This window comes from Zootoca vivipara, chromosome 7, assembly GCF_963506605.1.
Source record: "Zootoca vivipara chromosome 7, rZooViv1.1, whole genome shotgun sequence".
In the NCBI taxonomy this organism is placed as follows: domain Eukaryota; kingdom Metazoa; phylum Chordata; class Lepidosauria; order Squamata; family Lacertidae; genus Zootoca; species Zootoca vivipara.
Window position 1 is genome coordinate 50,115,779 of NC_083282.1, and position 27,388 is coordinate 50,143,166.

At 46.1% G+C, this 27,388-nt stretch overlaps 1 pseudogene; it reads right to left on the reverse strand.

Moving 5' to 3' along the window:
• Positions 1-687: 687 nt before the first annotated feature.
• LOC118089102 (elongin-B-like) overlaps positions 688-27,388 on the reverse strand; it is an 83,215-nt pseudogene continuing 56,514 nt past the window's right edge.

Consider the following 27,388-nt stretch of genomic DNA (forward strand, 5'->3'; position numbering starts at 1 on the left):
GCTCTTTGAAGGTTTCCTGAAACTGGTTATTGATTAGTTCTTTGGAAAAAGCTACGTAGTCTTGCTCAATGATGCCTTGTCTTTCTTCAAAATGCAGCTTTTGAAAACATTTAGTCATCCAGGGAGAAACCAGCGTGGAAGCATTGCCAAGTATTTAAAGGCTTCAGGGCACAGGTCCACAACACAAATTTGAATAAATACATATATTTATGCCTCTGGTAAATTAAGTCGGTGGGTGGCTGGGAATCTCACAGGCACTGTGATTTGTAGCACAACTAACTGAGCGATGTACGTAGCTCAGTTGCAGACTGTCTGCTTGCTTGTGGAAGGTTCTAAATCCAATTCCTGGCACCTCTAGGTAGAGTTGCAAGAGACCTTCTAAGTGGCAAAAAGCTGAGGAGAGAGGGAGAAGATCTGGGGTCCTGGGCCTCCTGTAAAAAAGAAATAAGAAGAACAGCTGAACTGTTTCCAAAGCCCAAATTGAGAATATTGCTCTGTTTGATGAGTGGAGAGGGGCTTGGAAGGAAGTGTGGTCCTGTTTAGAGAGGGGTGGAGTTGAAGGGGAACCTGGATTGGAAGGATGGGACAGCGCCATGTCGCTCTCCACACTGGAGAGTTGAGGGAGGGAGTGGGTGATGAGGAAGGGGCACCATGGGTTGTGCCGCTCATTCCATCACCCTCTGGCTCTCACAGCACTGCTTGCTCATTGGCGCTGCTGCCAGAGTCCTGTGGCTTCATCACGTCTGGGAGCTCCAGAGAGGGCTGATGAAAGGGTCAATGCAGAGGGGCTCAAAGGCATCTTCACTGGGCCTGAAGGCCAAGCCAACTGTCACTGAGGCCTGAAGTTGTGCTGGCTGGCTGGTGAAGCCACGGTCTCCCAGGGTTTTGCTGTCATCCAGCAGCTGGTCATCCTTGTTATTCTGGGGGTCTCTTAAGAACTCCCTCAACAATTCTTTTCAGCTCATACACCATACTCCTTGGCCTCTGTGAAGATGGACGTCTTTCTAATGAGCTGATGTCCTCGGCCCAGTATACCTGAAGGAGCATCTCCACCCCCATCATTCAGCCCAGACACTGAGGTCTAGCGCCGAGGGCCTTCTGGTGGTTCCCTCACTGCAAGAAGTGAGTTTACAGGGAACCAGGCAGAGGGCCTTCTCGGTAGTGGCACCCGCTCTCTGGAATGTTCTCCCATCAGATGTCAAGGAAATAAACAACTATCTGACTTTGAGAAGATATCTGAAGGCAGGGAAGTTTTTAATGTTTGATGTTTTATTGAATTTCTAATATTCTGTTGGAGCCGCCCAGAATGGCTGGGGAAGCCCAGCCAGATGGGTGGGGTATAAATAATAAATTTTTTATTATTATTAGTCACAATATAACCATCTCTGCAGATACAACCTCAGCCCAGACCCCCCAGAGAGAGAGGGGACTCTGGGCCTCCTATTAACAACACCCCCTAATCTCTAGGGCAGGAGAAAGAGTTAAAAAGCTCTATTTTAAAGATTCCCCCCCCCAAAGGTCCAGGCTAAGGGGGAATTATCTACCCCATCTATTATGTGCAGGCATGGAGGAAGGTGAAATCAATGCAACCTCTGTGACATGGTAATATATGAATCATTCTGCCTTGCATAAACTGGGATGAAGTTGTGGCAGATCCTGATTATTAAGTCCAATGTTGCCAAACTGTAAATTCTTTGGGACAGACTCTTTTATCGGGAACATCGCAGCGAGGATGGGAAATAAAGGATGGTGACATCACCCCAAGGACCAATCAGGATCTCCCAAGTGGAAGTGTTGTATAAGCCTTTGTCGGTGTCTAAAAGGCTGCCCTACATAGCCTGTCGGATACTCTTGGATCTCAGATGCACCTGCGAAATTATTGCAGGTGCTTGAAGTGGGCGTGGAGGTTTCACAACACCTGTCTGCAGCATGACTATGACGGGGCACACCAAGAGCTGGAGGAGCTAGGATTACAACATCCAGCTATGAAAGCAATTCAGCCACAGGGAGGTTTGATAACCTAGTATTCTCCATCATCAGTACCACCACCGGCATCTCTTCCTAGCCTGGGAGATGGTTCACATCTTTGCTATTTGACACAGGACTATTTGCTTCTCTAAGGGGCACGTTTCCCCCACTCTGAGGATAATAATATAAGAATCCTTTCTCCTTGCCCAAATTGATATAGTTACAATAATACCAATGTGAGAAGGCTTAGCAGTTAAGGCTGCATCCAGACCAGCCCTTTACTGTTGACTTCCTAATGAAAGAAGTTTGGTGTTAAATATATTTGCCAAATGCATTGATGGCAATATCTCAGGCAGGGCCAATCCAAGGTTTGTATATTTATTTATTTACAAACAAAATGTTTGTTTTTCCACTATCCCGAGCAAATTGAAGTTTTCTTCCTCCCTCTGAATGTTGAGCAGCAACAAAATAAAAATGAAAAATAAGGAAACAGTATATGCGAGGAGTTTAGCTATACGCAACTCTTCTCCACATTAGTTAAATCTGGCCCAAGGGTGCATAATCTGTGTCCCTCCATCTCCCATCAGTCCCACAAGCAGAGTCAGGAACAATGGGACTTCAGTCTAGGAGCATCTAGAGCAGGCATCCCCAAACTTCGGCCCTCCAGATGTTTTGGGCTACAATTCCCATCCTCTCCAACCACTGGTCCTGTTAGCTAGGGATCATGGGAGTTGTAGGCCAAAACATCTGGAGGGCCGCAGTTTGGGGATGCCTGATCTAGAGGGCCACAGGTCCCCCAACCCAGAGGCAGACTAAATATGGCTGCCAGATTCCTACAAACTATCATTAACATGGATTATAATTCTCATTTCCTCCAGACGTTTGCTTGAAAAAGGAAAAAGGGCAGGCAGTAGCTCTTTTCCCAAGGCATTTGTGATTTCTTTAGCTGAGGCAGAAACCCATAAATGTTGGCACCCTAGGCCTAGTTTTTAGACTCTTAATTAGGCACTTAATTAGATGCTTAATTCTCTTAAACCCACCCCCTTTTTTAGATGGCTAATGTATGTTACTTCACTTATTTGAAGTACTTCAAAATTTGGTAATCCAACTCTTCTTCCCTTGAGGGCTCTTCTGCTCTGGCACCAGCCCTGACCTTCGGCAGCTGGCTAGCTTGCTTCTGTGGTTGGGCCAACCTTGATCTCAAGGGTGACCACAAGTGGTTCTGGAAACTCCTAAGATTTGGAAGTGATGACAGTCACAGCACCTTGGTAAAACTCCAGCATGAAATTAGGCTTTCAGGTTTCAGCCTAGGCCTTCTGAAAGACCATATTCTCTGCCTAGATTCGTGGGAGGCCCTTCTTTCAGTCCCGCCACCCTCAAAAGCATGCTTGGTGGGAACATGGGAGAGGACCTTCTCAGTGACTTCTCCCAGATCTCCTAGAGAAGCTAGATGTCCGGAATCTGGCTCCCTCCTTGTCCTTTCATTGGCAGGTGAAGATTGTTTTGTTCTGAAAGGCCTTTGGGAACTGACCGCTTTTTAAGGAAAGGGCTTTGAATAATGGCATGCTGTTTTTATTATCTGTATTTTAATAGTTTTTTTCCTTTGTTTGAATTTTTTAGAGTTCTTTTTAATAATTACCTTTTTATGTTACAGGTAGGTAGCCGTGTTGGTCTGAGTCGAAACAAAATTAAAAAAAAAATCCTTCAGTAGCACCTTAAAGACTTAGTTGGTCTTTAAGGTGCTACTGAAGGAATTTTTTTACCTTTTTATGGTTTTAGCTTTTGTCTTTTATCTGTGTTGTTTTATTTTGTATAAGCCGCCTTGAGTCACAGTTTGGGGAAAGGAGGGATATGAACCAACCTGGACCATCATTTGAGGTTCTTCTTCATATGCCCGCCCCATGGGAGATTTGGAGGGTGGTAAAATGAGAACGGGCCTTCTCAGAGGTGGCTCCCCATTTGTGGAATGCTATCCCCAGGGATGCTCACCTGGTGCCATCATTATATATCTTTTGGCACCAGGCAAAAACTTACCACTATAACCTGGCCTTTGGCCTCTAACTAACTGTGGCCTTTTAGAAGTGGGCGGGATGTTTTTAATGTATCCTCCCACCCTAGGTTTTAATGTATCTGCATGTGGGGTTATTTGTTTGTTTGTTTGCAAGTCGGTTTCAATTGCCACAGGCAAGATAATGCGACTCACAAATTTATTATTTATTTTTATTAGAAATATAATAATGGGGGAAATGGTGCAAATTATGAAGAATCATCACTGGAGCTGCATGCAGGAAGCTGAAACTCCAAGCTGCTTGCAAGGGGGGTTTCAGTTGCTTGGTGAATCAGTTTCTTAGCTGAGCGTCAGCTGTGGGAGGCTGGAGGGGTATCAGGCAGCTCCCTACCAGCTGTTTTTGACCTGACGCTCAACCAGGAGACATGCAAATCTCCTAGCAGCATTGGTTGCAATAAACTGGTGGAGATGCCAGTTGGTCCCTCCCAGAGAACACAGAGCCAGGTGGCATGCCCTTTAAGCCTTTCCCCAGCCTGGAACTTTGCATGTCTCCAGCTGAGGGCTGCTGTGGCGGAAGCTGGCAAGGAGCCCAGTTGATTCCTGTCAGCCAAGCTCACGCTGCCAATTCACCTGTGCTGCCTTCTGGGAAGCAGGCCGAACGTCTGCAAATGTGAGAAATGCAACTGCTAGCCATCGCACACAGCCTTGCTACGTAGTGATACCGGAAGTGGCTGCAAGGTGCAGGTGGAACGTGGAGCACAGTAGCTAACGCTGAGGTTTTTGTGGCAGCCATATAAGGTGCAAGGGGGAGGGAGGGGGAGGAGCAAGTGTGAGAAGGCAGAGTTTGATGGCAGAGTCCAATCAGGCTTTTTAAAAAGCCCCGTCAGGCGTCTCCAGCAAAGAGGTCCAGGCAGTAATGAAAAGAAATTCCCCAGAGCAGGCTGGTTCCCTTTGGATGTTTTGAACAACAACTCCCATCAGCCACAGCCGCCACATTAGCGCACCCTCCTTGGCTCCCACCCTTCGCCCTGATGTGCTCACACCTAGTAGTGATCTGCCGCCTCCAGTCCCTTTTATAACCAGGTGCTGGTTTGCAAGAAAGAAAAGGCTTGTCGGCATCCTGCATTGCTATGAACCAAATGTGCCAAGAGATGCTACTGACTTCCAGTTACTCAACTCCCCTACACCCTGCCCTGAAGCTGTTACAAAGCGCTACTGCCCTTGCAATATGCTTGCCATTCCAGTCCTGCTTCCTCCCACAGACCTGACAGACTTTCGCCATCTTCTCCACCCTCTTCCCCGCCCCGCCATGGCGACAGTGAACTTCAATCTTGATTTCCCATACAGTCTGCTCTTTTCCACGGTGACTCATTCCTGTTCCTCTCCTCCTCCTCCTCCTCCTCCTCCTCTCAGTTGTATACATTTCAGTGAAATTTAAAACATGCACATTCGGGTGACAGGGATGCAAGCGAGAAAACTGCAGCATGTATTGCTGAAGATGTGGTTCTGGCCCTCTTTTGGTATCTGCCAGGAGGTCCCCAAACTTGTGTCAAACGGGAAGCTCTCTGCACAAGGTCCCAGGTTCAATCCCCAGGGTCTCTAGGCCCAAAAACTATCCCTGGCCTAAAAGCCTGAAGAGCCATTGCTAGTCACTGTAGACAATACTGAACTAGATGGACCAATAGGCTGGCTCAATATAAGTCAGCTTCGCCTGGGGCATAACCAACTAATGTCTAGTCAAACTAAACCCATTGAATTTAAAAGCCACAATTCTCAGAGTGCTTTAACAATCAACCCAGCTTCCTGGGGAACTCTGGGAACTGTAGCTCTGTGAGAGGACTAGGGGTGTCCTATGAATTCTCAGCACCCTTAACAAACTACAGTTCCCATGGTTCTTTGGCAGAAGCCATGGCTGCTTAATGTGGCATCGTGGTGCTTTACATGTATAGTGCCGTTAGGGCCTGAGTGAGACATTTCTGAGGAAACACACACTGTATCTCGTTGGGCTACAAGGAACTCACAAGCCTAGAGAGGTGAGCAAGGTTACCCAACCAGACTCCTGCACAATTAAAATGGGAGTGAGGCACGCACAACAAAAACACACAGCATTGCTTAGCAGACAAATGCTGCAGTCTAGACACCACGTGCTGAAAGCTGGAAAGTATCTATAAAACGTGAGTGCCTTGAAGCATGTGCAGAGTGTTTCCCCCTCAACATAATTACAGCTAAGCCCCAAGCATCCTTCCAGCCAAGGTCATGCACTAGCCTCTCCACTTTCAGAAATTAAGCACTGCCCTCAATAAAAGAAATTAAACAACACTAGTGGCATTTTACTGGAAACACTAGGTCTAAATAAATAATCCCTGTATGTAAGACCTCCTGCAGCATCCAAACAACATAGGAAGCTGTCTTATATAGTAATTCAGGTCACTGGTCCATCTAGCTCAGTATCATCAATACATGAGCAGGGTTTCAGATAGGGAGTCATTCCCAGTCCTACCAGGAGATGCTAGGATTGAGCCTGGGACATTTTGCATGCAAAGCAGATGATGTACAACTGAGCTAAATGGATGCTTTCCCATTTCCTAATCCATATGCTCTATCCAACTAGGTAAGGGTTATGATCAGCAGAAAGCACCTTTCCCACTAAATGTTGCTTTCACGAGTGCTGAATTTATTGGCTACAAAGAGGAAGCAATGGGTAGTGGGATAAACAGAGCAGATGTGAGACCAGAAGGATCAAGGACAGAGAAAATAAAAGATTGAACAGGTTGGACTTGCACTTGAAACAACAGTGGGCAATCCTGTTGATGCATCTTGGGCCTCCCCATAGGATGTTGGGTTTGTGGGATGGGTGCTCCTCATGCATCCATGGGTTTTTGAGTAGCATAATCCATGCAACATCATTGGCATGGGATAATAACCTGTTTGCAATACCGGTAATAAGCCCCCATCTAGAAGCATCTTTACACAAGTGTCACTGAAGTTCTGTTGCTCCCCCAGATATCTGCTTATTTCACTGTTGTAATCTTCTAGGTATTCTTCATTCACCTAGATTTGCTGCTGGACCTGATGACATTTCCCTGCAGAAATGCTTGGAAACAATGATCTAATTGTTAAACAAAATGTTTTCACACTGTGTGCAAAACAGAGTGGTGGGAAGGGAGAATTGGTAGGTCAAAACTACCCAGATTAAATTCAGCGGAGCAAACCGCTGTCTTATGCCTATCCATATGTGTCTGCTTTGTCTTTCTTTGTTGCAGTCATACTGTGTATGCAGCCTGGAAATTCATGGCAAGCCCGACAGGCCAGAATCTGCCAATATAACCACCATGTTAATGAAACCAGCAATAAAAAGTACAGATCAAGACTAGATGGGCACTGAATATATGGCAGGAGGAACCAGGAATAATGCCCTGTTAAGAGAAGGGCACAAGTTGACATTAGAATTAAGCAGTTGGATGAAAAGTTATCTGTTCATGGAAGAAAATAGAAAAAGATCTATTCTTGGATAAACCATTCAGAAAAGAAACTGACACCAATGACATAAAAGAGATCCTAATCTTGACATCTACACTTAATTACAAAGCAGAGCAAATAACTACAAATAAAGAACAACCAACCCATGGAACTCCCTGCCTCAGGTTATTGTCAAGGCAAGGAGGTTGTGAGATTCAAAGGAGAGTGAGTGAGATGAGCACCCTCATATTAGTTGGGATGGGCATTGCAAAGGCTCTGGGTGTTTAGGCTTCAAGCCATTTGGTGATCCCTCTCCATCTGGGAGTCAGGGGAGCTGTTCTCTGCTTCTGACGGGATCTCAGCACACAATGATGGGCTTTTATCAAAGCTTTGCACTTCCTCTAAAGCCTCCTGCACAGAGTTATGTCAGAGACAGGATGCAAGGCTAAGCTGGCTCTCGCTCTCTTCCAGCCATTGCAGTGCTCCTAGGAGAATGATTCAATATGCATAATTACTTTTCCAAAAGGTGCTTAGAACCAATAACCTGTCAGGCGTAAATTTGATAATACTCTTTACGGTCCACCTCTTCTGAGTGCACCCAGTTGCACATAAATCAGTTGTCTCTATGTCAAGATACTTTTAGGGAGGGCTACGTTTGGCCAGAGTTCCACATCTTTTTTGAATATCTTTTTTGCTTATTTCTCAGCACAGGCGACCCTTGTGTCTTTGTTTTCCCTGCAAATGGTGGACGTACAGGGAGAAGACCCTATACATATGGGAACCCCATAAGAAAATAGACCTATAGGGACATGATCCCTGTTGGGAGGGGGCTCCCATTTTGAGTCTTGGTTTTCTCTTCACTAAACAGTAGGAAAAGGCATGGAAATGTATAGATACACAGGAAGCCACCATACCCTGAGTCAGACAAACTGGTCCATCTACGCTGCCTGGACACCACCTCTCCAGGGCTGGGGAACTTGTAGCTCTCAAGATAATACTGGACTCCAGATCTCATCTGCCCCAGCCAGCACAGTGGCCCAGGATGATGGGAGTTGTGTAGTCCCAGAACATCTGCCAAGACCCACAGCTTCCCTACCCTGGCCTGCACCTTTCTCTAGTAATAGGCCACAATAACCATTGTTCCGTGGGTCCTTGTTACCACTCAGAGATGTGCTGCATAAAGATGTGGTCAAAGCTTTCCTACAAGGTACTGGCTTTAACAAATGGGGCATTGGTAGGAGATATTCAGGTGCATAAGAGCAGCACAGACTCTGCATGTGCTTTTAACAATATTTAGCACCAGCCAGGATCTGAACCTTTGCAAGATCCCATCAGGAGCCAACTGGGGGTATGTATATATACATACATATATATACATGTGTGTGTGTGTGTGAGAGAGAGAGATTACTGTATCAGATTGAGAGGCAGCACATTCCCTTGGTTTAATTGAAAGCTGGTGCTGTGGGTTTGGCTTAATCCACCCTCCTCCTCCCTCCTTCATTAGATAACGTCTCGCTGAAACCACACTCTGCAAGCTCACAGCATTCCAATCTGCTGATCCCAAGTGGCAGCCCGCTGGGGCTCTCTGCTTATGTGAGCAATACATGTGCTGATGGGGCAGAAACAATAGAGCCAGGCCCTTCTCTCGCTGCTTCCCAGCCTCGCTCTCGCTCTCTCCCTGCTCGGGGCGTGTCCCAAAGTGAGGCACAAAAGCAGACAGGAGATGCAAGCGCTTCGAAAATCTGGGGGAAATTCGAGCCGCCCAATGTGGGAAACATGACCTCTGCCGGGAAAGCAGGTCACTGCGAGGAAACAGGAAAGCGGGGGGGGGGGAGGAAGCAAGGCGACCCTTTGAGATCGAACAGGGAGAGGAAAAATAAAAATAACAAAACAGGATGGAGAGACGGAAGGGCTGCGGAACTGGATGGTTGGGAGCACGAGTCTCCAAGAGGCACAGAGTGGGGGAATTCGCTTAACTGGCACAATATATACCTGACAATGCATGTTTGTGTTGCACAAGAGAGGCAGGCATCCATGGAAGGGAGCTGAGTTGCACAAGGCTGGAGCAGGATCTTTATTTTCAGCTGTGCTCCATAGGCAGGCATTATATTGTAGACCTTTCCAGATCAGAAGGATGGTTTGCTTGTTTTTTAAGGTGCCACTGACACTGCAATAGTGCATTTGCGGTGGGCTTATCCTGGACTGTCCACACAACTTTATGGTTTATTGGTTGTTTTGTGATGCTTCCTGAATGATACGGCATTACAGTATTGCTGTCTGGTTGGTTTGCCAGAAGTGGCTTTGTCATGCTGGCCACATGACCTGGAAGCTATACACCGGCTCCCTCGGCCAATAATGCGAGATGAGCGCGCAACCCCAGAGTCGATCACGACTGGACCTAATGGTCAGGGGTCCCTTTACCTTTACCTAGGCAGTGACGAAAGCAACACACACACACACACATGGAACATTAGTGTGAGAAGTTACAGAACATTGGTGTCAGAAGTTACAGAATTTCAGCAGGAAATTACAGGACGTGCACCGATTGGAAAGGAAGCAACGTGTCTGCCCTGGAACTTTTGCAAAGCAGGTTTGTGTATAACCTCCCCATTGCCATCATGAGCATAAGTCGCCATGAAGGCACACAATAATAATAATTTTAAAAAGCAGCTGGAGAAGCCCACAGGGAAAGGTTTCCCTGCACAGAATCTCCCATGACCTTGATTATGTCCGAGACTGACTGTATCAGACGGTGGGCCTTCCAGATGTCATTGAACCATAACTTTCAATATTCCTGACTGCTGGCCCATCTGGGGGACTACAGGTTCCCCAGCTCTGGTGTATTTGAGAAGGCGGCCCCTTGTGTGGTAAACCCTCTTTTTTCTTGGTTCTATGGGACCCAGGTGGCGCTGTGGGTTAAACCACAGAGTCTAGGGCTTGCTGATCAGAAGGCCGGTGGTTCGAATCCCTGCAACGGGGTGAGCTCCCGTTGCTCGGTCCCAACTCCTGCCCACCTAGCAATTCGAAAGCACATCAAAGTGCAAGTAGATAAATAGGGACCGCTTCGGCGGGAAGGTAAACGGTGTTTCTGTGTGCTGCTCTGGTTCGCCAGAAGCAGCTTTGTCATGCTGGCCACATGACCCGGAAGCTGTCTGCGGACAAACGCTGACTCCCTCGGCCTATAGAGCGAGATGAGCGCCGCAACCCCAGAGTCGGACACGACTGGACCTGATGGTCAGGGGCCCCTTTACCTTTTTATAATTGCTCTGATAGAAGTGTAGGTGTGTGGCTATAGATCAAAAGGTGCATGTTGTTCAGCCTGGTGGATAGACAGACTTGGAACCCAGAAAGCTGAACTCAGAGCCCATTTTTGTGGTGAATTAGACTGAGTGGCTTTGTCTCTCAGCTTCAGTCCCCTACCTATGATGCAATATGTGCAAGACACTTTGTAAACAGTCCTTTAAATATGTGCCTGGGGAGTTAATCCCGTTGAACTCTGGGGTGTATTTCAGAACAGGCATACTGTAAAAATGTTGCAAATGGTGATATGTAAATAAGCACTAATAAAGACTGTTATTTCCAAGGGTGCTTGTGTTTTTGTGGTTTATTCTATTTTTCTCCTGAATGTTGCTCCTATGGCTTTGTTTAATGAGGTGGTTAATAATAATAATTTTTATTTATACCCCGCCCTTCCTGGTTTGAAAACCGGGCTCAGGGCGGCTAACAGCAAATATGAAACATTAATTAAAAGTGACTTAAAAAACAGCTTAAAAACAGCATAAAATGTTGCATAAAACACAAATGTAGCATTCAAAAAATTCAGGGTCATTTTGTGTGTGGGGGGGACCCATTTGTTAAATAAAATAAATTTGTTAAATAAACAAATACATGAAAATAAATAAAGTCACATGGAACGGTGTGTAATATGTGGTTTGGCTCTGTCACACCAATTTCACTTTCCAGCCCCTTAGTGGCTTGAAGTATTCTTTGTACATTTCCTGTGCATTCCATGTTTCCTTCTTTTGAAATTTTAATGCTAAAGGGGTTTTCCAGCCCTTTTAATTAATAAATGCTGAATTTGCAGAATTACAATTTATAAATAATCATGAGGAGGGAAACCTTGAGAGAGATGGCGAAGAAGCTAATTTCTGAGATTAAGGAAGAGCCAGGGTACTGGGCTCCAGGTTTTTAGCTTACGCTAGCAATCAATATTAGTGACGTGCTCAATTTCTGGATAATTGGATGAAGCTCCAAAGCTGAGTAATGTGCTGGAACATTGCTGTCTTGATAGATGCTGGTTAGAGTGTCATTTGGCCTTACAGTGGTGGCTGGTGTCCCTTGGGATTGGTTGGGTGGAAGGCGAGCTGGAACCAATGGCATAGGGAGCCCATTAATTCTAGGTCTCTACCCCACTTCCTCCCTGCCAACTATGATGTAGACAGAACTGTGACAGAGGAGGAGAAGGAGGAAGCCAGTGCCACCCCCAGGGCTGGTGGTAAGAAAGAAGGCAGGCCAGTTGGGCCTGAGGGCAGATCAAAGTTGGTGGGGCCTTGTCCCACTTGCCCTAATGGAACAACCTCCAACTGGAAATAGTTAAACTATGGAACTCACTGCCACAGGAGGCAGTGGTAACCAACTTAGATGGCTTTAAAAGTAGATTAGATAGATTCATGGAGGAGAAGGCTATCAATGGCTACTAGGCTCCAGAGTTGACGGCTGCAATGCTTCCAAGTACCAGTTGCTGCAACCCACAGGAGAGGAGAGGACTTGTGCGCTTGAATCCTTCTAGCGGGTTTCCCACAGGCATGTGGTTGGCCACTATGAGAACAGGATGCTGGACTAGAGGGGCCATTGGCTGGTCCAACAGTCTCTTATGTTCTCTTGGATTAGTTATGTAGCCTATCTGACCCTGCAAACCTAACCTTCGACTTTCTTTAAAAGAAGCTGCTCCACTTCACGCCATTTCTAGTCCATGTTGGCCACGCCAACTGGGCTGTTGCTATTGCCATCTCCCCCATTATTTCCATTGCAAATGTACCACCATCTCCTCCTTGGGTGGCGGCAGCGATGGGCAGGGGAGGGGGATGCTGTGTGTGTGTTGTGTGTTGTGTGTGTGTGTGTGTGTGTGTTCCGCAGCCATTTCCCCGAGAAGGCAGGACGTTCTCTGCTTTATCAGCTCATTGCAGATTCACACAAAACGTTTGAAAGGAGAGAAAAGGTTTTCCCCAGTGGTGTCTTATCAGACTCCTGGAGCCCTGGATGCTGCTTTGTTTCAGCTCATGTTCCAATTAAAGATGGAAATGACATTCAAGTGAACAATTGCTAATTCTCAGAAGATTATCTGAGCCTGACAGCTGCCCCAGTGCCTCCTTGCTTCAGAACACACAGTTCGCAAGGCAGGCAGGCGGGCACACTCTGGAGTAGTGTCGGCAAGCAAGCCTTTCCCTCATATTTGCTCATTCGAGGGGCATACGCACAAACAGTTGGACACTGATAACGCCCATCTGTACAGCTGTGTATGACCCTCTCAGCACCCATGAGGTCTAGAAACCCTTTTCCCTTTAAAAAAGCTGGAATTTGACAGTGACAATATTTCTGACAAAGCCACCAGAATCTATGGTTCCATGCTGCCCAGAGCAGATCATGACTTCCTGCCTACTTAACTCTGACTATAATGAAAGCAAAAAAAGGGCAAGGACTCTCATAGTATGGCTCTCTGGTGCTACCTGAGCCCTGGCTGTGTACTGTATGTACCAGAGTAGAATCAGGGAGCCTGAAGGTGCCTCCGACTGTTGGTACACCACACACTAGGAAACATATTTGGGCCTTCAGAACAACATGATGAGAATCACGTGAAGAAACAGCCAGGGTGGTGTAGTGGTTGAAGTGTGGGAAGCTCTCTGACCTTGGGCCAGTCACTGCCTCTCAGCCTAACCTACCTCGGAGGGTTGTTGTGGGGATTAAATGAGGAGGGGGAGAACCACGTACGCCACCTTGAGCTCCTTGGAGAAAAAGGTGGGATCGAAATGCAATGAATGAATAAGGAGAATGGGGGCTCACACATACAAAAACTGTTGTACCCCATAATGGCCCCTGCCCAATGCTGCCCACATTCACAGTGCATGTCTGCAGTGGGGCAGCCTGCCAGACTCAAATAAACCATCCCCATGGGGAGGAACTCAGAGTTCAACGAGACTTAATCCAAGTAAACCTGCATAGGATTACAGCCTAATTTTGCTGCAGTTCATATTTTATTTAGCCACCCAGAAGGTTGTTTGTCGGTCTTCCGTTTGTCAGCAATTAATATTCCGGCTGCTGATAATAAGTCATTAGCTAATATCAGACTAGACATCCAAGCTCTTCACTCATAGAATCATAGAGTTGGAAGAGACCACAAGGGCCATCCAGTCCAACCCCCTGCCAAGCAGGAAACACCATCAAAGCATTCTTGACATATGCCTGTCAAGCCTCTGCTTAAAGACCTCCAAAGAAGGAGACTCCACCACACTCCTTGGTAGCAAATTCCACTGCCGAACAGCTCTTACTGTCAGGAAGTTCTTCCTAATGTTTAGGTGGAATCTTCTTTCTTGAAGTTTGAATCCATTGCCCCGTGTCCGCTTCTCTGGAGCAGCAGAAAACAACCCTTCTCCCTCCTCCATATGACATCCTTTCATATATTTGAACATGGCTATCATATCACCCCTTAACCTTCTCTTCTCCAGGCTAAACATACCCAGCTCCCTAAGCCGTTCCTCATAAGGCATCGTTTCCAGGCCTTTGACCATTTTGGTTGCCCTCTTCTGGACACGTTCCAGCTTGTCAGTATCCTTCTTGAACTGTGGTGCCCAGAACTGGACACAGTACTCCAGGTGAGGTCTGACCAGAGCAGAATACAGAGGTACTATTACTTCCCTAGATCTAGATGCTATACTCCTATTGATGCAGCCCAACTCAAGCTTTCCAGCCAAAGTACAGTTTTGCGGAGAAAGACCAGTGGTAGTTGGGGAAACGGGCAAGCAGGGAGCATTAATCAGCAGAGGTAGCAGGGGCAGGAGATTCGGGTTCTTCTTTAGAAATGTTAGGGGGATACCCTCTATGGGCAACAGAATCATTTCAAAAGGTTGCAAAAAGTGCTCTTTCATTCTAAAAGGTTTGCTTAACTGCTGCGGCACAGCAGAAAAATCTGTGCTTTTCTCTCTCCATTCTCCACCTTTGGGTGCCTTCTGCTCTGCTCACTTTTGATTTAATAAAATGCAACTTTCATGGGGGTAGCCAGCAGGGGGCAGGGGGGCAGCTACCCCCCCCCAAAAAAATCAAGTAAATAAATAAAAATACTGAACTAACTGACCAATTGCGTTGCAGATAACTCAGTTCTGCCTCCCCCAAAAAAACATAAGCCTGTCCCCCCTAAAATAAACCCTGGCTATGCCCATGGCAACGTTTAACATGCTTGAGAACTGGAATTGCAAATGCTCAGAAGTCAAAATGTTTCCCCAAATGGAGAACATTTCCCTAGCTGCCTTCTTCGAAACTCGCTTAGGACAAAAATACTCTTTTAATTACAAGGTACCCATTGACCACAAAAGTGTTTTGTAACCAGAGGCTGTTATCTAGTTACTTTCTGCCCAAACCACTAAGGGTTCCTCAAGCAGACAAGTAGTGCAGTAATTGATCTTTGATTTCCTCCACCCACCCACCTGTCTAATTTCCTGATAGTTATATGGCAACTCTCAGGATAATTGCCAGCTCATCTCTGGGACTATGTAGTTTCCATGCCGTGCACTGATGCTGTTTTGTTTTTAAACCTAGTAGTTATTCACTTGGCAGTAGCTTGTAATTATGCAGTCAGAAATGCTGTATACATCAAAGGCCCAATAAGGTCAGCTAAGATGCTTAATTCCTTGGGGACGAGTGCAGAATCCTTGCCCACAGTGCATTTGAAGGCGTGTTCTACCACCACACAAATGAAGCCAGCAGACAAATCTCCTGAAGAATAGACTATATACCAGTAGTTAAGACAAATGGCTTATTTACCCATGAAACCCAGGATCCTTCCTCCTGTTGAGGGCAGATTAAGGAAACTTCAACAGTGTAGTCCATCTCCTTCTACTCGGAGCATCTGGCTGTTTAATCTTCAACTGGTGTGTCACAAGCACTGCCAATATATGGTATGCAAATATATGGTAAAATATTAAGAAATGGGTCCCCAAATGCATGCTCAGGCTAAAAATGGACCTGGGTCTTAAATGGTTGAAGCCAGCTGTTTTAAGGTATTATTTGCCCAATTTCTTTAAAAATTTACTAGTAGTATTAGCCAATTACTGCCTTTAGGTTGCAATCTTAAAGGTAAAGGTAAAGGGACCCCTGACCATTAGGTCCAGTCACAGACGACTCTGGGATTGCGGCGCTCATCTCGCTTTATTGGTCAAGGGAGCCGGCGTACAGCTTCTGGGTCATGTGGCCAGCATGACTAAGCTGCTTCTGGCAAACCAGAGCAGCGCACGGAAACACTGTTTACCTTCCCGCCGGAGCGGTACCTATTTATCTACTTGCACTTGATGTGCTTTCAAACTGCTAGGTTGGCAGGAGCAGGGACTGAGCAACAGGAGCTCACCCCGTCGTGGGGATTCGAACCGCCGACCTTCTGATTGGCAAGCCCTAGGCTCTGTGGTTTAACCCACAGCGCCACCTGCGTTGCAATCTTACGCTTGGTCATTGGGAGTGAGCCCCACTGAATGCAATGGGACTTACTTTTGAGTACACATGTTCAGAATTTTGTGGTGAGTGGCAGAGCCTGTCCCAGAAATTATTAGAGAGATATACATCATTCAACATTTCGAAAGGATGCATTTTATGGGAATCATTTTGAGGCCTTTTAAGAGAGCCATACTGGAATCTAGCTGTGGCTCTCTGACACATCCCCAATGATGACGGAGAAGGTACAATCTTAGGTTTATGAGGCATTATCCAAACACCTTGCGTCATTTGGACGCTTGATCCATTGGCAGGAACTTGGTCCCTTCTGTCTCTCTGCCATGCAGATAGATTAGAGACCTGTGCAGTGTGTATATGGTGACCAGACCTCCTGAATGTGGTCTTTTGCTTCTGGGCCTGATGCAGCCCAAAGTCTCCACGATGAATACAGAAGGTGCTGCTATATGTAGAGGCCCTTTCAGACAACCTGGCTATTGAGCATCCATCCTGATTTGTTTGCAGGGAAATGAGACTGAGTTTAGCTATTCAACGAGCACTAACAGACTTTTAGAAGACATCTGAAGGCAGCCCTGTTTAGGGAAGCTTTTAATGACTATTGTATTTTAATATTTTTTTTGGAAGCCACCCAGAGTGGCTGGGGAAACCCAGCCAGATGGGCAGGGTATAAATAATAATAATAATAATAATAATAATAATAATAATAATATATTATTATTATTATTACTTCTTATTTGTTTGCAGGGAGGTCCCCACACCTTCCAGTGCATTCCCCCTTCACTATCCTTATTGCAAAAAGTACAGGCTTCTGGGGAAGTGGGTTTGCTGCGCAAGACCTCCCAAGCCACTATAATAGCCTAACCTAAAATTGCTGATATATGATGGAATTCCACCCAGAAGCAGTGATGCATGCTCTGAAAACACCTTAGCACATCCTGAATAGTGTTTTACAGATTCTGCCCTCAGTTTGGCAGGGTGTTTTTTTTTTCTTAGGGGGAGGGGGGGAAATATGGGATGGCATTTTGATGCCCACAGTGTTGTGTGCACGCTACAAAAAACTTGCATGCATAAGCCACACCTGTCCTGCAATAAATGCCCATCTAGAAGCACTGCTGCTTCCAGATTAGTGAGTCTAGAATTGAAGACTCACTGGCACACTATTCACACATACATGAGCCCATCCTCTTCTGCAAGCCCAAGCAAGAACTATGAGCTGTTGAGTTGGTCTTGTTAGGGTCTGCTTGCCTAACATGCTTCTGCATCCAGTTTGAAAATAAACAGCAATTAGTCTCCTTCCTTCTGTTTGTAGCTCTTAGTAATTCTGTCTTCAGGAGCACACAGATTCCCTCCCACCTCCCCCCACCCCCCACCCCCGCCATGTGGCATCCTTAGCAGGACTTGCCGCCAGGCTGCAGAGATGACTGATGATGGCTTGGGCGAAGGAGGAGAGGGCTGGAGGCAACAGCTGCTTCGGGAGGGGATTATTAATGAGCAGCAAATGATGGGAAATGCAGAGATCAATTGAAACAAAAGAGTTCAATAGTAAAAAGAAACATTTGCAGAGTAATGAGAGTCCATTTCTCCAGCCCAACTGTCGGAAATACATCCTGTTAAACATCCATCAATTATCTTGGCTTGCAAATGCATTAAAGGAATGAAGAATTATCCATCAGGCATGCTTAGACCTAACGCCCTCCCTCCAGCAGACTCCCTTAAAAGAAAAAAGAAAGGGGGGGGGAGAGAGACCAGCTTCAGGAAAGGCCAACATTATGCAACTTAATCTGCAATGTTTGGCACTGCAAGTGTAACAGCCTACACTGGTGACATCGCAACCCATCATCACACAGACAGGCAATAGAAGCGCCAACAAATTTGGTGTTACTCTTGGAGTGCATCAAGCAGCAGAGTCCAGGGCAGTTAGTTTTCTTGCTCTCAACCTCCATCTCTCTGATCTTTGCTCTCCCCACCAGTACCACAAGCATAAAGTGGAATCCAAGGAAGATCTGTGGCGAACAGTAGGCATTCCCACAAAAACTATGGTTCTTTTTGTTGAAAGCTATGAGTGCTAAACTGGTAAAACAAGACCAACCAAATTTGCAGATCAGCCCGGTTTGCTTTAATCAAGAAAGATATGGGCCTGTTACAGTTTAATTTTTCTCTTCAGCTGCAAAGATGGTAAACTTTGCACTGCTCTTCATGGGCACTGCACTCTGGAATCCTGGCACACACACCCCTCAATACCAGTGCAAGTGCTGCACGTAAAAGCAATGAGTGGGTCTGGAGCATGGCTAAAATCCACTAAATGTAAGGGATGCTGTAGTAGCAGATTTCCTGCATCAGCTGGGGATTGCAATATATGATCGTTGAGGTCACTTCCAACTCTGTGGTCCTATCGCTCATGTAGAACTCAGCTAGGTAGCCAATTAGTATTAAAAAAACAACACCTTGGGAGTTCAGCATGGCCACCTCAAAAGGAGATTGTCGAGTTGGAAAAGGTTCAGAGAAGGGCAACCAAAACAATTAAGGGGATCATGCAGAATTTGAGACTTTCCAGTTTGTAGGAAAGGTGGGTAGGAGGTGACACAGAGGAAGTTCACAAAATGATTCATGACATGGAGAAAGCAGATAGTGATTTCCGCCCCTCTTTTTCTCATAACATTAGAACTCTCAGACACCCCATAAAGCTGACGGTTGGAAGATCCAGGAGAGACTGAAGAAAGTACTTTTTCACACAGCACATAGTTAAACTATGGAATTTGCTGCCTTAGGAAGCAGTGACGGCCACCAATTTGGATGGCTCTAAAAGAGGATTGGACAAATTCATGAAAGATCTAATCTGGGTGGCTACTGTGAGAATGGGATGCTGGTCTAGATGGGCCATTGGCCTGATCCAGCAGGTTCTTCTCATGTTCTTCTTTTGTTTACTTTGGGCTGCAGAATGCGAAAGTCCTTATTCAACAGATCTGTCTGCTGCATGTGTTGTTACAGTATGTGTCGTTCAGATACATACTGTGACAGCGTGCCATGCTGGGTCTCTTGTCCATCTGCATAGCAGGTTGAGGGGGGAAACAAAATCCTGCCAGCATGTGTCCATGTTATCCAAATAACCCCGTTGCAAATGATTCTCATGCCCAGTTAATCTGATGGTGCCTTTTTTGTGGTCACAGCAATGAGGTTGCTTGCTCAAAGAAACCTAAATTCCGAATCAAACCCCTTGATGTTTACATAAGATTATATGAAATTGTCGGTTTGGATAAATGTTTTAAAAACAGCCATTACAGCCTAACATACAAAATATCCAGTGCTCTGGTTGCGTCGAGTGACTGGGTTATCATTCTCTCCCTCCACCCTCAATTAAGTGCCAATGATATCAGACAGAAACTTGGGCATCTCTGCTTAATTTAGATCTAAATTTATTGCTCTCGTGACTGAGCAGGAAATTTTGAAACTATTACTGTGCTATAAAGAGCCTTGGAACATTTTAAAAACTCACACACCATTACTGTGTGAGTAATGGGCTTTGCTGCTGTCGGGTGGCAGCAAACTAATACAATCACTCCTCTTGATTATTGTCCTGCATGATCCATAAAAAAGCACCTAAGAAGTGCCTTGTTGGATCAGACCAAACACCTGTCTAGTCCAACATCCTGTGTTCCACAGTGGCCAACCAGATGCCTAGGGGAAGCCCACAAACAGGACATGAGGCCAATAGCCCAGTCTCCAGCATTGTTTTCTACGCTAATAAAGGGGGAAAGGATTGGTGAGAAGTATCAACATTGTAAACACTCACTGCCACCCCAGAAGATGCCTGCTTCAATTTCATCTGCCATCCCTTTGAGGCTGCATAGGCGCCATACATTTAAAGCACATTTAAAGCATATCCTCACCCCCCAAGAAAAGAATCCTGGGAAGTGTAGTTTCTTAAGGGTGTTGGGCATTGTAGCTCTGTGAGGGTAAACGACACCTTCCCATGACTCTTTAGGGGTGATGTGCTTTGAATATAGTGTGTGTTTGCAGCCTAAAGCTCTCCACCCCATTTCCAGCCTAAGTTTGTGACCAACACTTTCACCGAGCGTCATAAATGGAGTGTTTCTGGGTGAACCTTGAGGTGGGGTACCAACTTGAATAAAATATTGGGGAGGGGAGCAGGTAAGCCCTGTCCCACATAATAGATCACAAGATGCACGCACACGCCATTTGAATGGCAGTGCCCATCAACTTGGGGCTTGAATATTTTATGGGGGGGGCAAAGGGATCTTGGCTCCTAGGAGTTGGCTCCTATGACTTGAGGGAGGTTGAGCATGTCATTAACGGGCACCACAGAAGGGGAATGGTCATGTGCTTGCAAAGCTCCTGTTGATGAAACTTCTCATATTGGCACAGAAGCAGATACTGCTTTGAGCCAGTGGCGTAGTAATATGGGGCGGGGGGGTGCGCCGCCCCGGGCAGCAGGCTGGGTGGGGGGCAGCAGGCTGGACGGGGCTGACCACCTCCGACGGCTGCTGCCGACGCTGCTGCACAACGCGGCCGCTGCCATGGAGGAGAAGGCTCGATGCAACCAAGACTGCCTCATTCCGTGGCTTGCTCGTGGGGTTTGCCGCACCGCCATGCCACATGCCTCCTGTGTGCGCATGTGCCGCGCTGCATGCATCATGATGCATGCATCGTGGTGCGCGGCGGACACCCCGCCCCCTGACGGGGTGCCTTAGGGTTTGCCGCCCTGGGCAGCCAGGTGGCTAGCTACACCGCTGCTTTGAGCATAGCCTTTTTAAGGAGGAGTTCTTGGTGTTGAGTGTGTCTGTGGATGAGGTTTAATTACTGTGGTAACTGAGGATATGGACAAGGTTCTTGGGTCTTTGGGATCCTTGATAACATTAACGCCTTTGTCTTATCAGGTTGTTTAAAAGCAGAAAATGGAAATGGCCAGAGTGGTGAGAATGACCAGGCTTCAAATCCACACTCAGTCATGAAGCTCACTGGGTGACCTGGGGCCAGTGACTGCCTCCCTGCCTAACCTACCTCACAGAGTTGTTGTGAGAATAAAACTGGGAGAGACAGAACCGTGTGCACCATCTTGAGCTCCTTGGAGGGCAGGTGGGATGAAAATGATGCCCATCAGACAAGCAGAACCTGAACACAATGCTCCTCTCCCCATCTGTGAATCCCAGCAGCTGGTGGGAGGAATTCACTTTGCCCTCCTGTAGGGGAGGGCCGGCCCTGATGTCTGGCAGGCTGAACCTATGGCCTTGGTATGCTTCCACTCCAATAGGGCTTTGATAGGGACATCTCAGCTAGACCAGAAGCCTTAAAAAGCAAAGGGGCATCTTTCATTGTGAGCCAGCGCCGCTTGCGCATCTGTACTGCCTTGCTGCAAGGGATGCCTGCTGAAAAGCATTTATCCAAGCTGTGTTATCCACTCCAGTGGCAAGAGAAACATCCCCTCCTTCCTGAGTCCCTGCAGAATTAATGGACTCCTGGATAGTAAATAACAATCTGTTAACGTGCAGGGGCTACAGTCAGAGATAGATGAGTCCCCGCCCCAACCCACCCCTCATGCTGAGCTTTGCAAAAGAAGTGAAGAACTCTCCAGAAAGAGAGACAAGAGGAATGATACAAAGTCCACTTTAGCTGGTTGACAAGGGCAACATCCTTCATGGGGGAAATATTCATGTCCCCCAAGGGATTGCTGCGCTCTGAGCTAACAGCATCCTGAAAGGGTTGTGGGAGGTCTTAATAACAAGAGTAAACGAATCCTCCGCTGTGGGCAAGGCTGCAAGTTCAGGTTTAAAGCCTAGGCTTTTGTAGTTTGATGCTTAAAAAACAAAACAAAAAACCCACTTTTGTAAACCTACATTAGCAAGCAATGTCTGTTTGATATAAAAATGGTTCTCTCTCTTACTTTCTATCCAGCATTCCAGGCTAAAAGGTGTTGTTGTGACAAGGCCCTTCACTTGTGTGAAGACAGCTCCTCTTTTCTGGGGGGCTGCATTGCAAGAGGAGTTCCGGGACCTTCCAGTGACCCGGCAATGGGCAGAGGGATGCTGTCCATGTCACTAGGATGCCCAGCCGTGTCACACGCCCAGCTGACCAATCAGGTTAGCCAAGGGCATGGCCACTTCCCATTTAAACCGTGGTGTGGCTGGGGGCGGCCTCCCTTCATCTCCTTCGGCGGATCTATGTAGTCTAACTATGCCAAACTCTTAAAAAAAATTAAAATTAAAATATGGGATGAAGTGATATTTCTTAACTGGTTGTTCAGATTTGGGTTTATTCATGCCCATCATCCAAAACACATTTATAAAATTGTGAAGCACAGAGGGGTCTTCTAGTCGACCTATTTATAGAGCCTTTGTCTGGATTTACTTGCACAAAAATTACATGGAGGTTTGATTATGTTGGCTCTTCATTGAGCATTCATTCTGATTTGTTTGCAGAGGTCAAACAGTATGGAGCATCCTTTCTGAATTTCTCCTGATTTGCTTGTGGGGCATTTATACATCTTTCCCTTTAGCCATTCATTCATGCCATGTTTTGCAATTATTTCCTCACCACTTTCCTAACCACAAAAGGTCAGTTTCCTTTTTTTTTAAGGTATCATTGCACGAGGGTGACAGAACACCTCTGATCCGTTTTCATTCTGCAAGCCTAAGTTTCCCCGTTATGCGCTTGAACCCATCCTGCAAAACCAGTCTGGAAGCACCCAAAGGGAAAGTTTTAAATACCTCTGGGCTAGACCAACTTTCTTTACTTGCCTTGAGCTGAACTAAGACAAACTTTATTTTAAAAGACTTTTGGAGCCTCGAAGCTTATCTTGCCTTATTGTTTTATTGCTCGTTTTCATGTTTGTTTTTAATGGATTGATTTCTGTTGTTGTAAACTGATTTGTTTAATTGATTTTATGTGGCTGCACGTGGTGCAGGAAAAATAGCCTATAAATAACATGGAATAAACAAAATAGATGTAGAAACCTAAGGGGACACCAGAGGGCAGGGGCCTATGCCCTCAGATGGCTTGATCTCTATACTCCCCCCACACACACCTCCCCAGAAGGCAAGACTCATAGGTAGCAACCACAAATAGACACTGGATTGTTCTGTGGATTATAACATTGATCTTTTTTAGTGCTGGCCAGCAGCATGCATCAAGGCCATGCAGTCAATGGGGTTGTAGCTGTCAACCGGAAATAGACACACACGCTGGATTATGGAGAAAGCTAGAGAGTTCCAGAAAAAAACATCTACTTCTGCTTCATTGACTATGCAAAAGCCTTTGACTGTGTCGACCACAGCAAACTATGGCAAGTTCTTAAAGAAATGGGAGTGCCTGATCACCTCATCTGTCTTCTGAGAAATCTCTATGTGGGACAAGAAGCTACAGTTAGAACTGGATATGGAACAACTGATTGGTTCAAAATTGGGAAAGGAGTATGACAAGGTTGTATATTGTCTCCCTGCTTATTTAACTTATATGCAGAATTCATCATGCGAAAGGTTGGACTAGATGAATCCCAAACCGGAATTAACATTGCCAGAAGAAATATCAACAACCTCAGATATGCAGATGACACAACCTTGATGGCAGAAAGTGAGGAGGAATTAAAGAAGCTTTTAATGAGGGTGAAAGAGGAGAGCGCAAAATATGGTCTGAAGCTCAACATCAAAAAACCAAGATCATGGCCACTGGTCCCATCACCTCCTGGCAAATAGAAGGGGAAGAAATGGAGGCAGTGAGAGATTTTACTTTCTTGGGCTCCTTGATCACTGCAGATGGTGACAGCAGTCACGAAATTAAAAGATGCCTGCTTCTTGGCAGAAAAGCAATGACAAACCTAGACAGCATCTTAAAAAGCAGAGACATCACCTTGCCGACAAAGGTCCGTATAGTTAAATCTATGGTTTTCCCAGTAGTGATGTATGGAAGCGAGAGCTGGACCATAAAGAAGGCTGATCGCCAAAGAATTGATGCTTTTGAATTATGGTGCTGGAGGAGACTCTTGAGAGTCCCATGGACTGCAAGAAGATCAAACCTATCCATTCTGAAGGAAATCGGCCCCGAGTGCTCACTGGAAGGACAGATCATGAAGCTGAGGCTCCAATACTTTGGCCACCTCATGAGAAGAGAAGGCTCCCTGGAAAAGACCCTGATGTTGGGAAAGATTGAGGGCACTAGGAGAAGGGGACGACAGAGGATGAGATGGTTGGACAGTGTTCTCGAAGCTACGAACATGAGTTTGACCAAACTGCGGGAGGCAGTGGAAGACAGGAGTGCCTGGTGTGCTCTGGTCCATGGGGTCACGAAGAGTCGGACACGACTAAACGACTAAACAACAACAACAACAACAACAACAATGCTTGACAGAGGTCTTAGGCAGCAGCAGATATCATGAGGTAATGGACCCCAGATTTAATAGTCAGAAGATCTCCAGCCTCTGGAATATGTGATACAGTACTGATATCCGGAAGTGGCCTACAAAAGAGACGACGTTGTGTTAGCAAGTAACCTTCCAGCCCATCTGCCAGTGACCTGGCTTTTTACTCTTTCTAAGAGAGTGGGTCCAAAAAAACTTTTACCCACGCATAGAGTGCGTTTTCAAAGTCCGTTCTCCACCTGAATTTCCAAGCTTAAATCATTTAGCAAAGGCCAGTAAATGCCTTGGCCCTTCCAAGCGTGAAATACAGAGCACTCACCATCTCTTTACATCCTGTTCCCTGAGTACCCATCTCTCCACATGAAGCCTTTTATATCTCTTCTTACTCCTTACCTGACCAGTCAAGAAAGCCCTGGTGTATTAACCCTGCGAAAAAATCCTTCACTAAATCATCCTTGATGAAAAACTGCCTGCAATTTTCTTTCTAAACTCTCCCCTCCCCGCAAAAAACCCTTTGACTTTTGGGAGAGAGGAAGGGAGCAGATTAACTTGTGCAGCATGAAAGAGCTTGTTACATTTAAAACAGGAATATGATTTGGGTGTGTGTGTGATGAATTTCACCCCAAAGGAGCTGCTGTTGTAATGATAGCTGGAGCAGCTCCCAGTTCTAAGCTCAAGCACATCTGGGAATAGGGCACTCGAGCCATTTTAAGAATGGTTTTGTGGGCCCGAAAGGGGTCTGCTTGTGGCATTCCAGGTTCTCATTGCTCAGATAAATGGCTCTGCTCAGAAACTGTTGTGCTATGAGCAGGGGGAACCTGCTGATTGCTGCTGTCCATGGTCTCTGGTTCCCAGTTTTGCTCCTCCCATACCAGCAGGATTCTGCAGGGAGAGAGCCAATGAGACACTTCAACTCCACAAGACTGACCATCCTTCTGTGCTTACCGAGCCTCTGAGCAAGCTGAAATTGAGCAAGGTTTTCTGCGTATTGTTTTCAGCCATGGTTCCATTTTGAAAAGTTACATAATGTAAAATTGTTTTTGATAACCACCATTATGATCATTCGCCCCTCTTTGTGGAATGCCCCTCCATCCAATGTCAAACAGATAATCAACTACATGACTTTTAGAAGACACCTGAAGGCAGCCCTGTGTAGGGAAGTTTTATCATGTTTGATGTTTCATTGTGTTTTTATATTTTGCTGGAAGCCACCCAGAGTGGCTGGGAAAACCCAATCAGATTGGATAATAATAATAATAATAATAATAATAATAATAATAATAATACTGCCTGGACTTTGCTGCCCCTTTTGAGAGCCTCTCCAGGTTGTGCGTAGGGCAGGGCCCCCATCCTTTCACTCTGGTCACACTGCAGAAAGGAACAATTTCAAAAGAAACAAGAAGACAACATTGACAGCGCTCTGTTGGGTTCTGATTTCAAAACAAGGATTTCTCGTCATTTCTATTCATTGTCATGAGCAGCAGCACAGCCTGCTGGGTCACAAGCCCTTTCTCCGTTGCTGTATCTGCGCTGCCAGCGCTCTGAGTGAGGCACGAAAGGGTGCTCTTCCTCTATAGCCTCCTCTGTACCAGTCTGGGGAGGCACCTCCCTCACCCCAAAGGATGGCAGCTCCTGTGAGTAAGTGGCCCATCTGTCTTCTTTTGGACATTAACTGTGATGATTTGTCAGATGTAGGAGAGTGACAGACTTGTGCAAATTACCCAGAGGAGGGGAGGGCTGAGCTGCTGTGCTTATTCAATCTGGAACAACCCTGACCTGCTGACAAAGGCAGAGTTATTTTTAAAAAGCCACAAGTCAGCAGAATTCTCCTTAGCAGCTTTTGCTGCTCCTGCTGCTGCTGCTCCTGGTATAAATTAGCCGATGGAAACTGATATCAGGCAATGGGATAATGGCTTCAAATGGGGTGCACCAGAAATGCTCTGAATCAGTGCCTCCCCCTCCCTGGTTCCTCACCTCTCGGGGTCACTTATCACTGGAAGCAAAAGTGTGCCATTCTTGACCTTCTGCATAAGCTCATTTCGAACGTGTTGAAGTCTTGCCAAAAGCCTCTGTTCCACTCTCTCACGAGAATGCTCAGCCTGCTTCGCAGAGCAGGATGATATACAGTCTGCTTCCTCCATTTCCCCACAGCCTGGCTGAAGTGAAGCATTAGGAACCTTCCTGCCTGAGAATCTGGGGTGCTCAGCATCTCAGGGAACCAGACAGACCCTGTTGCTAAGTATAACTGGGGAAAGACCATAGCTCAATGGCAGAGTGACTGCTTGATCAATCCCTGCAAATTCAGAAGTGATACGATATTTATGCAACAATGCAATAATAATTAGGGATGCATTGCAGCAATCGATGCACATATCCATGTGGCGCCTTTCAGCGAGTTCTCCTATTTTCATGCACCTACATGGACAAATGATTTTGAGTGCTCTGATATCTTCTTTCGGAGTGGCTTAAGCTGTGTTTTCTGTGAAGTTTCATTGCACATAACAAAACCTGCACACTAGTATTGAAACTGAAACACTTTGTGCTTTCAGTGTTCCTAAATGCTTAGCTTTCACCCTATAGTGGCGATAAAGCTCCCCAATTGGGTGACTCTAGGACACTGGAGACAGGACTCTGCTGCAGAAGTAGCAATAGGTCTTTGACCCCCTGCAACCCAGGACCATCACATCACACTCCCTGGTGTCTCCGGGTAGGAGTGGAAAAAGCTCTTGTCTAAAAAGTGAGAGAGCTGCTGCCATATGAGCAACATGGCATTAGATAGGTCAATGGTCTGGCTCAGTTAAAGGCATCTTCGTATATGATAAACTTCACCATGATCATTCCAAGGACATCTCATGAGAAAAGAGGAAGAAGGT